This window comes from Hyla sarda, chromosome 9 (assembly GCF_029499605.1).
Source record: "Hyla sarda isolate aHylSar1 chromosome 9, aHylSar1.hap1, whole genome shotgun sequence".
NCBI lineage: Eukaryota > Metazoa > Chordata > Amphibia > Anura > Hylidae > Hyla > Hyla sarda.
In genome coordinates, this window is record NC_079197.1 from 12,422,232 (window position 1) to 12,438,217 (window position 15,986).

At 47.0% G+C, this 15,986-nt stretch overlaps 1 protein-coding gene across 1 annotated transcript in view; it reads left to right on the plus strand.

Moving 5' to 3' along the window:
• Positions 1–418: 418 nt before the first annotated feature.
• Positions 419–15,986, plus strand: part of PLXNA3 (plexin A3) — a 147,093-nt gene continuing 131,525 nt past the window's right edge. The window contains exon 1 of the mRNA XM_056540891.1: positions 419–524. The gene's annotated coding sequence lies outside the window, so the exon portion shown is untranslated. The remainder of the gene's footprint in view (positions 525–15,986) is intronic.

A 15,986-nucleotide genomic window follows, 5' to 3' on the forward strand; every position in this document is an offset into this window, starting at 1 on the left:
ACCCCGACCACCATCACACCGATCACACCGACCACCATCACACCGACCACCATCACCCCAGACCACCATCACCCCGACCACCATCACACCAGTCTCTCCTCACACCAGTAGCATCACCTCACAACAAGCGATATGATAAGTGATGGACTCCACCACCTGATACGGGGGGGGTGCTAGTTTTTGTTGTGTACTATTCCCGCTGTATAATAACGTGCGATACGATCAGTGTGAATCGATCTCATCCTTTAGTAAATCCATTCACCATCCTGGTCCCTTAAGATTGATAGACACTGTAACCGAGCGCGGTTCTCGCAGTTCTGAAGTGCCCGGCGCCCCCTATTTCGCAGTGGTAGAGTCCATGTAGAAAAGGGTCTCTGGGGCTCGGAGCGGCTCAGTGTGAGCGGGCGGCGGTGCTGGTGGGAGCGGCTGTCTGTCCGGCTGTCTATTCGGGGGTCTCTGCTGCTCTCTTATCACCCTGGACCCCCCCACCCCCAAAATTCCGAGAGACAACCCCACAATGCACGGTGAGTAGGAGCGCGGAGCCCGTAGTCAGCCTGTGTTATATGGGGGTACATACCGGGGGCCCCTAGAAGGGAGGGGCCCTGCCCAGAGCTGTAGTTATGGGGGTGCCCAGCGACCTGCCATTCACACTCATAGCTTGGGCAATGAGGCTGCCTCACCTTGCATGGTTTTGGGGTGTGACCCCTGATTTGGGGTGCAGCATCTTGCACATGGACCCTTGGGGGTGTTGTTGTGGTGTAACCCCTTCCTTCCCTACTCTGACCCCCCCCCCTCCAGTCCTGTCACCTGACTGCACCCCACCCTACACCCCCCTTATGTTTTGCATTGTGTACAGTAAATGACCCCCCCCCCCCCTTCAGTTATTTTGCCCCATATTAATGTGACAGGTTGTTGTCATCCTTGGCCTCAGAGCTTGCGCTCTACTCCATCCGCTTCGCCATTGGATTGTTGATCTATCGCACCTTGTTGGGTTTGTTGCTATATGATGGTTTATTTTAGGATGAGGATGCCATGACCACTCATAGTCTCCTATGTTTGGGAAGGTGTTTCCCAACCAGGGTGCCTCCAGCTGTTGGAAAACTACAACTCCCAGCATGCCCGGACAGCCGAAGGCTGTCCGGGCATGCTGGGAGTTGTAGTTTTCCATCAGCTGGGGGACAGCCGATTGGACATCCTTGGTATATATATATATATGTATATTAGTCACTGAGGACTGTGTTACTAACCATGGCTGTCCGGGCATGCTGGGAGTTGTAGTTTTGAAACAGCTGGAGGACAGCAGATTAGACATCCTTGGTTATATATGTGGTCAATGAGGATGGTGTTACTATCCACGGTTGTCCGGGCATGCTGGGAGTTGTAGTTTCCCAACAGCTGGGGGACAGCCGATTGGACATCCTTGGTATATATATTAGTCACTGAGGACTGTGTTACTAACCATGGCTGTCCGGGCATGCTGGGAGTTGTAGTTTTGCAACAGCTGGAGGACTGCCGATTGGACATCCTTGATTATATATGGTCAATGAGGACGGTGTTACTATCCACAGTTGTCCGGGCATGCTGGGAGTTGTAGTTTTGAAACAGCTGGGGGACAGACGATTGGACAACCTTGGTTATATATGTGGTCAATGAGGATGGTGTTACTATCCACGGTTGTCCGGGCATGCTGGGAGTTGTAGTTTCCCAACAGCTTGGGGACAGCCGATTGGACAACCTTGGTTATACATGGTCAATGAGGATGACGTTACTAACCACGGCTGTGCGGGCATACTGGGAGTTGTAATTTTGAAACAGCTGGAGGCACCCTGGTTTAGAAACACTGGTTTAGGAGCTTGCCATCTAGTGCAGTTTGGGTGCCCTACATATTGGGAGGTAATGTATATTTCATTAATGGCATCTGTGCCATGGAAACCCCAGGAGCTTGCAATCTGTTAGCAGACCCCGAACTGTGCGCTGTTCCCTAGGACGCCTTATCTATTGTCAGGCGCGGGTGACCCGCAGAGCTTGCACTCTACACAATCTGCTCCTGAATTAGCCCACCTTGTTGGGTTTGTCGCTGAATGATTAATATTTATTTATTTTAATCTGTGAGGAGGCCATGACCTCATGGCCCTCTCAGTATCCTAGGTTTAGGAGCTTGCAATCTAGTTCAGTTTGGGGGTCCCACATATGGGTGCTATGTCTATGTTATTCCCTTTGCTGTAATAAGGTGACCATAATGGTGTCATCTGTGCGGGGAAAAACCCCAGGAGCTTACAATCTAGTGCAGTTTGGGTGCTCACGTATGGACGTGCCATGACTAAGGGTCCTCTTACCCGAAACGCGTAGGCTTACGCTCTGTTCTGTTTCATGAATCTGTTTTTACGCCAATAAACCCTATTGCTACGGATACTGTGTGCTGGACATTCTACCTTTGCTCACGTATGGGCGTTATGTCCATTTAGTCACTGTAATAACATGTGACTATAACGGGGTCATCTGTGCGATGGACACCCCAGGAGCTTACAATCTAGTGCAGTTTGGGTGCCCACATATGGGGAGGTTATGGGCGTTATGTCCATTTAGTCGCTCGCTGTAGTAACGTGACTCTTAACAGTGTCATCTGTGCGATGGAAACCCCAGGAGCTTGCAATCTGTTGGCAGACACTGGATTGTGTACACTCCTTCCCTAGGGAGTCTTATCTATTTGGCCCACCCCATCCCCCCTTCTTCTTCTTCCCTTCCCATTGTAAATTCCCTGTAAAAGCCAATGGCTATTCCAGCTCCAGGATAGAAGTTTCATGGTGAGATGCCACATTGGATGAGCACGCTGTGTGCACTGAGTCGGACGTTCTGGAGGATGCAGCAGATTGAGAAGCTCTTGTCACAATGGAGAGAACAGATGTGGTTTTCCCGAGCCGGGGACGCGGTGGATGCGAAATCGTAAAGGAGATTGGGTCTGGGTCCAAGAGCTTGCGCTTTAGTAGTTGTTGCTGGATGATGGACGGCTTGCAGAAAAGTATTATTGTTTGTTCGTTATATGGCGAATTTATAGGTTGTAGGGCAGTGTTTCCCCAACAAGGGTGCCCCCAGCTGTTGTAAAACTACAACTCCCAGCATGCCCAGACAGCCAAAGGCTGTCCGGGCATGCTGGGAGTTGTAGTTTTGCAACAGCTGGAGGCACTCTGGGTAACACTGGGAGCTTGCAATCTATTGCAGTTTGGGTGTTGTTGGATGTCCGGGCATGCTAGGGGTTGTAGTTTTGCAACAGCTGGAAGCACCCTGGATGGGAAACGCTGGTTTAGGAGCTTGCAATCTAGTGCAGTTTGGTGCCGTTGGTTGTTTGAGCATGCTGGGAGCTGTAGTGTTGCAACAGCTGAAGGCACCCTGGTTTTGGAAACATTGGTTTCGGAGCTTGCAATCTAGTGCAGTTTGGGGGGTGTTGGCTGTCCGGGCATGCTGGGAGTTATAGTTTTGAAACAGCTCGAGAGCTGCAATATTTCCTAACCAGTGTGCCTCCAGCTGTTGTAACACTACAACTCCCAGCATGCCTGGACTACCAAGGACACCCAAACTCCACTAGTTTGCAAGCTCCTAAACCAGTGTTTCCCATCCAGGGTTCCTCCAGCTGTTGCAACACTACAACTCCCAGTATGTCCGGACAGCCAACACCACCCAATCTGCACTATTTTGCAAGCTCCTTAACTAGTGTCACCCAACCAGTGTGCCTCCAGCTGTTGCAACACTACAACCCCCAGCATGCCCGGACAGCCAACACAACCCAAACTGCACTATTTTGCAAGCTCCTTAACTAGTGTCACCCAACCAGTGTGCCTCCAGCTGTTGCAAAACTACAACTCCCAGTATGCCCGGACAGCCAACACCACCCAAACTGCACTAGATTGCAAGCTTCCTGAACCAGTGTTTCTCCAACCATGCTGGGGGGAGCTGTTGCTGAACTACAACTCCCAGCATGCAACAGCTGGAGGCACACTCGTTGTGTGCCATTGGCAAGTGACAATGCCATAGGTACTAACCTGTTCTCTTTGGCTCTCTTTGATGCCCAACTTGTGTTGCCCGAATTGTGCCACTTTAAGATGCCACACATAGCTGATCATTGTGGTGAGGGCAGGAAGGTTATGGTTGCAACAAAGTAACAACATTCATATGATATTGGTGCAACAAAGATGCCAATGTTTACTAAACATAGATACAAGATACCACCGTGTCCACCTATGATGGATTGAGATGATAAAGCTGGCTCCGTTGCACCCGGTATGCCCCATTCTAGGTGCCCGTTCACTAAAATTAGGCATGGCACCAGACTTATGGGTGATCTGGCATAATCAACTGCATGCAACATTGTTGTATATATATAAACCAGGCCTAGGAGACATTATATATGTAATTGCGGCCAGTCGCGTCTATATTTAATGTTGTGGCAATGAAAGGTGCCAAGGAGGCGGCTGGTTACATGTCTTCTAGAGATGGTACGAAGCACATTTATAGCGGGACGGTCCAGCATTTCAAACAATTTAGCTGCTTTCTTCCAAAAAACAGCGCCACACCTGTCTTCATGTTGAATGTGGTATTACAACTCTGCTCCATTGACTTGAATGGAACATAGCAGCAATACCTTATCCAGCCTGAGGACTGGGTGGCGCTGTATCTGGACGAAAGCAGACATTTTTTTCCTTATACTGGATAAGCCATTCTTCTTCCCCAAGCTGTTGCTTTCCAGCTGTTGCAAAGTGCCCTAGGGCAATTGTTGCCCAAGCTGTGACCTTGCAGCTGTTGCAAAACTACAACTCCCATCATGCTCGGACAGTCATAGGTATACAGTTTCACCAGGAGCCTCGTACCCTAAAGCAGTGGTTTCCAAACTGTAGACCTCCAGATGTTTCAAAACTACAACTCCCAGCGTGCCCGGACAGCCAACGGCTGTCCGGGCACGCTGGGAGTTGTAGTTTTGCAACATCTGGAGGGACACAGTTTGCAGACCACTGCCCTTAATATCCACCTTGCAGACTGGCACAGGTCATTTCAGGACAGCAATCCAAGGTTATGCCTTTTGCATCTTATTTACATAGTTTTATTATAAAAAAAAATCAGTATTTTCGTTTTTTGTTTTTTTTAAAGGGCCCTTTTATAGCATCATATGTGAAATAGGGGGAAACCACCACTTCTTGCTAATGCAGCCCCCCCGCAGTATTCTTCATCCAGCTTTCCCAGAATCTGATCTGTGGTTCTGTTTGGATATATATTGATGCAACCTTTCCCCACCTGTCCTTATATAACTGTGCAGAATTGCCATGCAAGGGTGTTGGAAAGCTGGATGAGGCCTTTAGTGGTAGCTATTATGACAGTCACCCAGCTTTTCCACTTGGCGTTGAGCCGTCGTCAAGAGGAGTGAGGTTATGCTTCTCATGCCCATTAGATGACACCATGCCATGCCTCTTTTTCTCAGTGCTGACATGACAGGTCCTCACTTAAAGGGCCACGCACCCCATTTGTAGGTTGATGTTTCTCATTATCGCTCCCCGGGAGACGCAGAGAAATGAATAGGGGGGGAAATATTGTAAATCATTAGTGCGGACGGCCAGATAAGGTTTATTATGTGCGGAGATGATTCATTCTTTACACATTAACATTTATTGATGTGAGCCTCGCAGAAGGGCCGACCGGGAGAAGTCACCTTCTGGGATCAGTCTTGGGAGCTCCCCCTGCAGGCCCAGAGTGTCACTGCGGAATAATTGCTGCGGCATGAAGGAGTAAGCGATGTGTGGTATAGTGTTGAGCACGAATATTCGTAATGCAAATTTTTATCGCGAATATCGTCACTTTGCGATTTTGCGAATATTTAGAATATAGTGCTATATATTCGTAGTGACGAATATTCGTGTGTTTTTTTTTTTTTTTTTTCACATGCAAATTTTTATGCGAATTTTCCATGTGAATTTTCGCATGGGGAAAAAAAAAGTGAATGACCATAGCGAATATGCGAATGTCAGGAACATAGGACGAACAATCGTCAATATATTCGCAAAATATCGCGAATTTGAATATGGCCTCCGCTGCTCATCACGCTGTTCTACTTGCTCATCAGAAGTCCAACCGGGTCATAAATATTTCACTCACTGGTAATAAGTGCGATATGTTTACGATTACGTAACAGGCTGGTCGGTTGGCGTATGGAGGATGGTACTTGGTGCTCTCATTTACGTTTTTTTTTTTTTTTGCTAAAATAATCAGGAATGATAAAAACGCTGACAGGTTGGGTAAATACCATTTATTACCTGGTGACGGGGGTGGCATATATTAGGCAGCAAGTGACCGGTCCGTCCTTGAAGTTGTCACGTAAGGTAACAAGGGCCACATTGCGAACGCTGGTTCAGGGCATCTCCATAGCGGTCGTTCATACGGGGTGTTCCTGGTGTGTACTGGTTACCAGTAAGAACTAGTGAAGGAGATGGACATGGGCACCCAAGACTCATTGAGGTGTGTGGGGTGAAGGCTGTCTGGTCCGATCGCATAGAAGAGCTGCTGTAGAGCAAACTGCTGAAAAAGTTCTTAGGCTGCATTCACACCACGATCTGACCTTCCGATGCACAGATACGATTTTGGAAGCTCAAATCGCCTGAAATTGTATCTGTGCACGGACAGGTACGGAGCCATTAAAGGGGTACTCCCATGGAAAACTTTTTTTTTCTTTTTTTTTTTTTAAATCAACTGGTGCCAGAAAGTTAAACAGATTTGTAAATCACTTCTATTAAAAAAATCTTAATCCTTCCAGTACTTTTTAGGGGCTGTATACTAAAGAGAAATCCAAAAAAGAAATGCATTTCCTGTGATGTCCTTACCACAGTGCTCTCTGCTGACCTCTGCTGTCCATTTTAGGAACTGTCAAGAGAAAATCCCCATAGCAACCATACGCTGCTCTGGACAGTTCCTAAAATGGACAGCAGAGGTCAGCAGAGAGCACTGTGGTCATGACATCAGAGGAAATGCATTTCTTTTTTGGATTTCTCTTTATTATATAGCCCCTAAAAAGTACTGGAAGGATTAAGATTTTTTTTAATAGAAGGGATTTACAAATCTGTTTAACTTTCTGGCACCAGTTGATTTAAAAAAACAAAGGTTTCCATGGGAGTACCCCTTTTAATGCCCCCCGACCACACTGTAGACATTGTTTATTAAAGGAGTAGTCCAGGCCTGAAAAAACTTATCCCCTATCCTAAGGATAGGGGATAAGTTTCAGATCGTTGGCGGGGGGTCTGACCGATGGGTCCCTGGCAGCCCGCAGGAAGGGGGCGTATTGACCACCACTTGAAGCGGCATCCGACACCCCCCCCCCCCCCTCTATACAGCGCTATGGCAATGCCGGAGATTTACGAAGGCATGTCAGCGTGTCAGCCGACGTTTCGTACGGTGGCCAACACGCCCCCTTCCCGCGGGCGATGCCGGGCGATCGCGGGGGGCCTCAGCGGTCGGAACCCCGCGATCTGAAACTTATCCCCTATCCTTGGGATACGGACGTGACCAAGATATCAAGATGGGGGGCAGTGAAAATCCAACATGTCCGATCCTTCTCTTGAGGGGAAAGCCATGAATCCCCATACAGATTAGATCAGTGTTTCCCAAGCAGGGTGCCCTCAGCTGTTGCAAAACTACAACTCCCAGCATGCCCGGACAGCCAATGGCTGTCCGGGCATGCTGGGAGTTGTAGTTTTGCAACAGCTGGAGGCACCCTGCTTGGGAAACACTGGATTAGACCTTGTTTCTGCTTACTTTAAAGGATCTGCTAGGTGCTGTGTTGGTGCCAGATGCCGCAGGACACATTTATAGAGGTCTTACGGAGTCCAGGCCTTTATGGCCAGAGACCTTGACAATATTATGCCTGTGGTTTTAAGGATATGGCTGACCTGTGCCCTCTTATAAAGGACCCCTGTAATGAACGGTCTCGGTAAGATTAGATATAAACAGGTCCAAATACTGCATCCATTGGCCCCCATAGTCCACATTAAAGTAAATAGACGCCCTCTATCGAGCTCCATGACGAATGATGACTCCTAATTTAAGAACCACCTAGCCCCATGCGGGGACATGTTTACTGGGGATATTCTTATAATGTACTTTTGGTTATCTGAGAAAAGACATTGGCCGCAGTATTGATTGCGTTTCCTCCATTGATGTGACTAATCTTACAGCTGTGAGCCCTCACATAGACCCCCGCTCACCTTCCCCGCAGCCGATGGCGCCCTCCCCCCCCCCCCTCTCTATGAACATGTCGCCTATTGTCTTTCAAGTCGAGTGTGTAAACACGACAAGTGTTATTTGTCGCCGTCTCATTAGCGACTTCATTATACGACATGTGAGCACCTGGAAAGAGAGAGAAAGACGTCCCCAGACCAAGGGCCCCCCCCCCCCCCCCGAGACGTCGGCATCTTGGGAGACGTTCAGATATTTTTCAATTGTTATTTTCATGACATTTAAGTGTTGGATATTTTTAGGTTTTGTAAGCTCTTGGGACAGGGACAATTATTTCTTACTGTATCCTTTGCACGGGAGCTGGTGATATTTACGCTATTTATGTTTAGTATGCAATGAAAGTCAGAAAGGTCAGGGGTCATACTATTTGGTCTCCTTCCAGTTTTAAAGGGGTATTCCGGGAATTTTACAGGGGCTGTAAAGTTAGTGTAGTTCTCACAATTCTTCTGTGACCCCAATATTTATTTTTACCAGCATACAAAATGACTGTTGTCTCAGATTTTTCCCAGGTTGGAATGTGGCCGAGACCTGACATCACTAGTCAGCTGATGACAGGGAGCCTGTCTGCTTCAATGGGTGGAGCGATCGCTTGGTGGGAGAGAGATCAATCTGCAACTAATGCAACAGCTGGAGGCACCCTGATTGTAAACCACAGGTCTGCAGCTCATTTATGTTACAATGGGTGGGGTGGCTGATGTGTGGGAGGGAGGAAAATGGAACTATTGGATTTGTAATCAAAAAAAGAAAAATCAAACAGGAAATACCAGTTCACAAAAAGCTAGGCACAGTGTTATGGTAATCCCTTTATGTTTAATTTGTCCCAGGCACCTTAGTACTGCCCTGAGGCTAGGTGTCCCCCCCCAAAAAAATGGCATGTTGGTTTACCATTGGCGTGTACCCCCCCCCCCCCCCTTCCCATTTCTTTAAAGGACAGCTGCAGCAGAAAAGAACTTATCCCCTATCACGGGGCCCCTGGATTAGCGCTTAGTGTGAGCGCTAATGCCCTTCCCTGCCCCCTCCCTATACAGTTCTATGGGGAGGCACGAAACGCTGTCTCTCCACCTCTCCCATAGAACTACATGGAGGAGGTGTGTCGGCCGCATACTGCGTCATACTTCGGCTGGCACTCCTCCTGCACGGGAGAGCCGTAGCGTTTGGACCCCCCCCCCCCCGCTATCTAACACATATCCCCTATTCTGCGGAGGGGATAAATTGTTTTTGGCCGCAGATGGCCTTTAATAGAATTTTTTTTGAATCACAGGACTACTTTTCATGATAAAAACACAGGGGGGAAAAAAGACGCCCCCGTGAACATACATGTAGCTGGAGGGATTCTTAGGCTTTGTTCATATGGTAGAATTTCCGAGCAGAATTCCAAAGGAATAGTCTGCTGCAGCAGAGTCTCATTGATTTCAATGGGATTCTGCCGCATCGTGCACATGGTGGAATTATGGGGGCAGATGTTTCTGACGCAGAAATCCCGATTCCGTTGTCTGCAGAAACATTGAACCTATGGAGACGACACATTTTTGAGAAGCCCTAGCTCCTTCGAATGAAGTAAATGTGCGGAATGTATGCCTGTATTTTCCGGCGGACATTCCGTGAGCATAGCCTTAGACTGCTTGTAGTGCACTTCCCTAAATACGCCTTATAAGAGTCTCTTCCCTTTGCCTCCAGACGTGCCTAGAGCCCATAAGCCGGGTCACGTTGTAGGACATCACTTCCAGGATCCGCCGCCCGTAGTGCGAGGTTCTTCTCTTTCACTTGTGGCTTTGGAATTAATAACGTCTGGTATCTAATAAGGGATTTCTGTGAGCTCCGCATCCCCGCCGGCACCAGCGCTAGAGCTAGCGGACGGAAGCCACAGTAGCCGCCGTCCAAGTAAATATTGTGCGTGTATGTTTGGACGTAACTAAATGTTGAGGTTTGTAGGGATCACCGAGAGGCTGCCGGGTGCCTCGTATTCTGCAGGGTTTTTATTTTTTTTGCTGCGGACTCTTCTTCGCTTTAAGAGCGAGTATATGTCGGGATTCCTGCGCCTTCTGGTGCGTCCATCTGTGCTGCTTCTCTTCTGGTGAAACATTTGCCAAGTTCTCTTTGTTCTCGAGTTGTCCACGTTGTCCGGCCATTGCCGGGGGGGTGGAGGACGTTCTGAAGTCCCATTTGTGCCGACATATGGGATGCCACTGTCCTTCGTCGCGGTGGTCCGTGTGCGTGTGATAAAGAATAGTCTTCGGCCGTTGAATTAGGGTGGGTTCACACCACGTTTTTCAAGTACGTTTCCCGTATACGATTTCATTATTGAAAACGTATTGAAAACCGTATACATAGACAAATAATTGAAACCCGGATGCATCCGGTTGCGTACGGTTTACTTGCAATACTGTTTTCTCCCGTACTCAAAACCGTGGTTGACCATGGTTTTGTCTCCGGTTTAAAAACCGTACTGCAGCCGCATACGTTTTTTTTTTTTTTAACATGGCCGACAATGGGAAACTCACATGTACACGGTTCCATACGGGAAACTGTATACGGTTTTTACTTTGCACATGCTAAAGTCCCCACCCAAGACCCCTCCCGTTAAAAATGGACAAAATTTTCAAAAACGTATGTTTTTATTTTTTTATAAAAATGGACGGAACTGTATGCACTTTTAAAAACAGTATATGGTTTAAAAAACGCATACGGTTTACTTTTTACCATACTATTCCATCCGTTTTTTTGCCATACGTTTTTATTTTTTATTTTTTTTTAGAAAATCGGATTGAAAACAGTATGGCAAAAACGTGATGTGAACCCAGCCTTAGATCTGGAAAAGCTGGGTGAAGACCAGTGTTACTTACCTAGATGGATACGCCGTTCAGTAGTCTAGGAAAAGCTTGCGTCTGTCTACTATTACTGGGGTGAGCAATACATCCCCTATCCTGTATAACAGTCTAACCCGTGCCTCTTCAGCTGTCTCAAAACTACAACTCCCAGCATGCCCGGACAGCCAATGGCTGTCCGGGCATGCTGGGAATTGTAGTTTTGCAGAATGCTCTTGGTTGGTGTCATGTATCCCCGAACACTTGCGGTGAGACAACATCCACTCTCAGCAGTGAACTCAGCCCTCGCCTGACGTGCCAAAGCCGCCGTCTGCAAAAACGTTAAGCAAGGAAGGGGTTACAGCGTTTCCTCGCCAGGGTTCTGCTCCCATATTTATGTTAAGCGTTTTACCAGGAAACATCCTGAGAGATAAATATATCATGTCCCAGGTACAGCTCTGGAATGTGTAACTGTGTCGGAGGATCGGCAGCTGACCGTTAACCCCTTACTGCCTCGGCGGTCAGTGCGTACAATACGATTCACGACCGAACCAGGGCCCGTTGGGTGGAGCCAACTCGGACCCACCAATATTTGGTTTCAAAGACCTCCTGGAAACGGGTGACCCCACCACGGGGTTAAGGGGGTGACGGCCTGGACCTGTCCTCGCCTCTGAGGGTACCTGCGGAGTGACGGGCCGGACCTGTCCTCGTCCTGCGGAGTGACGACCAGGATCTGTGTAGCGCATCGCATCCATTGTTCACGGCGATTCAGGCTTTTTGACAGCGAGGCAGGAAATTGCAGCTGATCTCATACTTATCCGCGGTATCTCATCACTTCCCTTCACCAGATCACTTTCATGTCATTGGAATGAGGGAAAGTGGAGATGTTTCCAGTGTTTTTCTTTTATCTTTTTGCAGGATGGAAAGTCTTCGTGTTTTTTTTTGTTTTTTTTTTTCTGATAAAATGGGGGTTGGCATTGATTTTCCCAGAGGAGCAGGCCCCTACTTCTATCCAGCTCTGTTATTTCTGCTCTCTTTTTTGCTTAAAGGGGTACTCCACTGGAAAACATTTTTTCTAAAGAGGTTCTCTGCTGCCCTGCTTCTGGAGCTTCACTCCCCAGCGTCTGGAAGTTTATTGTTCCGAACGGCTGTGTGTGAGCTTCCCGTCTTCACCCCCTGCCCCCTCGTGACGTCACACCCGCCCCCTCGTGACGTCACGCCTGCCCCCTCAACGAAAGTCTATGGGAAGGTGGCGCGACATCACGAGGGGCGGCCCTGAACACGAAAACCCGCACACAGACGTTCGGAACAGTAAACTTCCGGACGCTGGGGAGCGGAGCTCCAGAAGCAGGCCAGCGGAGAACCCCTATAAATCAACTTTTGCCAGAAAGTTAAACAGATTTGTAAATTACTTCAATCAAAAAAAATCATAATCCTTCCAGTACTTATCAGTTGCTGTATGATGCACAGGAAGTTCTTATTTTTTTTTATTTATTTCCTTTCTTCCTGACCACAGTGCTCTCTGCTGACACCTCTGTTCATTTTAGGAACTGTCCAGAGTTGGAGCAAATCCCCATAGAAAACCTCTCCTGCTCTGGACAGTTCCTGAAATGGACAGAGGTGTCAGCAGAGAGCACTGTGGTCAGGCAGAAAGGAAATTCAAAAAGAAAATAACTTCCTGTGGATCATAACAGCAGCTGATAAGTACTGGAAGGATTAAGATTATTTAATAGAAGTAATTTACAAATCTTTTTAACTTTCTGGCACTAGTTGATTAAACAAAAATGTTTTCCAGTGGAGTACCCCTTTTAAGAAACATTTGGCGCTCAGAACAGAGCTTTCCTAGTGTCCTGAATGACAAAACTGCTTAGTTGTGCAACAATATAAGACACAGCATCAATAACGTTTTTATATGGAATGATTTTAATGGGTAGGTCGTGGGGTGATCTGACCTCTGGGACCCCCAACAATCCCAAAAACAGGGATCAGTTGTCCCTTAAAGGGGTACTCGGTGGAAATTATTATTTTTTTTAAATCAACTGGTGCCAGAAAGTTAAACAGATTTGTAAATAACTTATTTTTAAAAATCTTAATCCTTCCAGTACTTATCAGCTGCTGTATGCTCCAGAGGAAGTTGTATTTCTTTCTGGAGTTCTTTCCAGTCTGACCACAGTGCTCTGCTGACACCTCTGTCCGTATCGGGATAGGTTTGGCATGGGGATTTGCTTGTACTCTGCGCAGTTCCTGACATGGACAGAGGTGTCAGAAGAGAGCACTGTGGTCAGACTGAAAAGAACTCCAAAAAGAAAAGAACTTCCTGTGGAGCATACAAATTTACAAATCTGTTTAACTTTCTGGCACCAGTTGATTTTAAATTTTTTTTTCCAGTGGAGTACCCCTTTAAATCATTGGGACAGCAGCATTCATGGTTCATTAAAGTGGTCCCCAACCCAGTCCTCAAGGCGCATCAATATTCAGTTTTTTCCAGTTATTCCATTGGAATAAAATAGGAAAAAATACTAATCTTGGACTGTTGGCGGGCCCTAATGAGTCGGTTGGGGTCCTCAGCCCTGCCTCATTGCCTCTTTTCTCATGAGCTGGGGCCCCCACCTATCTGCTGGTTATCCTTTATCCACATGAATGACCGTGGAGTGGTCCAACCACTGGGACCACCACCATTCCCAAGAAATTAAGGAATAGCAGCATGCGTGGTTGATGACCCCTTCAATGTTTTCTTATGGCAGTGATCCCCAGCCCAGTCCTCAAGGCTCAACAATATTCTAGGGTTTTTAAGTTACTCCATTGTAATAGGACAGAGACAAAGTCAAATCCTGGATTATTGGTGGGGCTTGAGGACTGGTTTGGGGACCCCTGCTCTATGGGACTTTCTAAAATTGTTTCATAGTCACTTTTCTCATGAGCTGGGGCCCCCACTCATCTGCTAGTTATCCCTTATCCACAAGGATGAACATGGGGTAGTCCAAATACTGGGACCCCTACCAATCCCAGGAACAGAGGTCAGTTGTCCCCAAAACCATTGGAACATCAGCCTACATAGTTAGCCACATTTCTGATGATTCTCTATGGGACTTTCAAGCATCTCCTTTTTCATGAGCTGGGACCCCCACCCATCTGCTAGTGATTCTTTATCCACAGGGATAAACATGGGGTGGTCCAACCACTGGGACCCCCACCCATCTGCTAGTGATTCTTTATCCACAGGGATAATCATGGGGTGGTCCAACCACTGGGACCCCCACCCATCTGCTAGTGATTCTTTATCCACAGGGATAATCATGGGGTGGTCCAACCACTGGGACCCTCACCCATTTGCTAGTTATCCCTTATCCTGTTGGATTCCTGCAAAACTGTCTCATAGAGAACACAAGATTATATAGGGGAATTTATCATTGTCTGTGTAAGGCCGGGTTCACACCACGTTTTTGCAATATTGTTCCCGTATCCGTTTTTTGATAAAATACGGATTCCTCAAAACCGAACTAAACTGTACCAAAACGTGTGTACAAATTTTAATCCGTATATAGTTTAAAACCGAATACGGTTGGAAAAATGATGTCCGGTTGCATCCGATTTTTAAGAAAAAACGTTTAAGTTTTTAACTTTTCATTCCATCATGAATAAAGTTTCACTTGTTTGATTGAAATTCCAAGAAAAAAACTGTTCAAAGTCAAAAACCGTATGGTGCAAACCGGAGGGAACCGTACGCACATACAGTTCTGTACGGTTCCCATTGACTCCCGTGTTTAAAAAAAGAAAAAAACGTACATGTTTCAATACAGTTTTTCACCCGGACCAAAAACCGTGGTAGGCTACGGGGAAAAAAAACCTGACAAAACCGTACAGGATGCAGAACGGACACAACCTGATGCATTTTTTGGTTGCGCATCAATGTAAATGTTTTTGCAAAACAATTTTGACAATTAAAAAAAAAAAACGCAGTTGAAAAATCGCCGACCTCTGCAAAAAGCCAACCATGCCGAACTACAGTCAAGTTGTTTGTTTTAAAGAATGTAAATGATTCCGCTAAAATTTTCACCCACGCCCCCTCCATTCATGTCTATGGGAGGGGGCGTAACGCCCCCTCCCATAGACATGAATGAAGGGGGCGTGTCGTGACATCACGAGGGGGCGTGGCTAGACGGAACGTCTCCAGTCTCGGAAACACAGAAGTTTCCAAGACTGGAGAAGCAGCTCTGCATAGAATGCGGGTGCTGCACGGAGATCACGGGGGTCCCATTAGCGGACCCCCTGCGATCAGACATCTTATCCCCTATCCTTTCGATAGGGGATAAGATGTATTCGGCTGGAATGCCCCTTTAAATTCCCCTAAGTGTGTAAGCACCAGACCTCGCTAGAATGGAGGCAGACGGTTATTGTATATTTAACACCGCGTGACCCATTTTATTAGCGATCACGGCTGACCTTATTGAATATCAATGGTTCATCAGGGAGAAGGTGAATATTCATGGTACAGAAGTCGTTCTTAAAATGCATTTTAATAATGGTACACGAATGCGCCAAAGATTAAGGAAGAAATGAGGTTTGTGTTGGCAGCCGCTCTCCATCGCCCTGTGTTGAGGGGGTCATGTGTCATCTTAGGAAGACTCGCAAGCTGATGTAGGTCGGGCAATACTGTTCGGGCAATATTTCGTGTGACATTTGCGCAGGAAAATCGCGCGGAATCAACGCAGAATATAGGAGGAAACAGTTTTTTTAATTTCCCTTTTTATTTATTTATTTTTTCGTGCGGAAATTCCGCACGAAAAAATAAATAAATAAAAAGGGAAATAAAAAAAAAACTGTTTCCTCCTATATTCTGCGTTAATTCCGCGCGGAAACTATTTCAAGCAGAAAATGTTTTACCATTAAGGCTAGGTTCCGACTACGGAATCT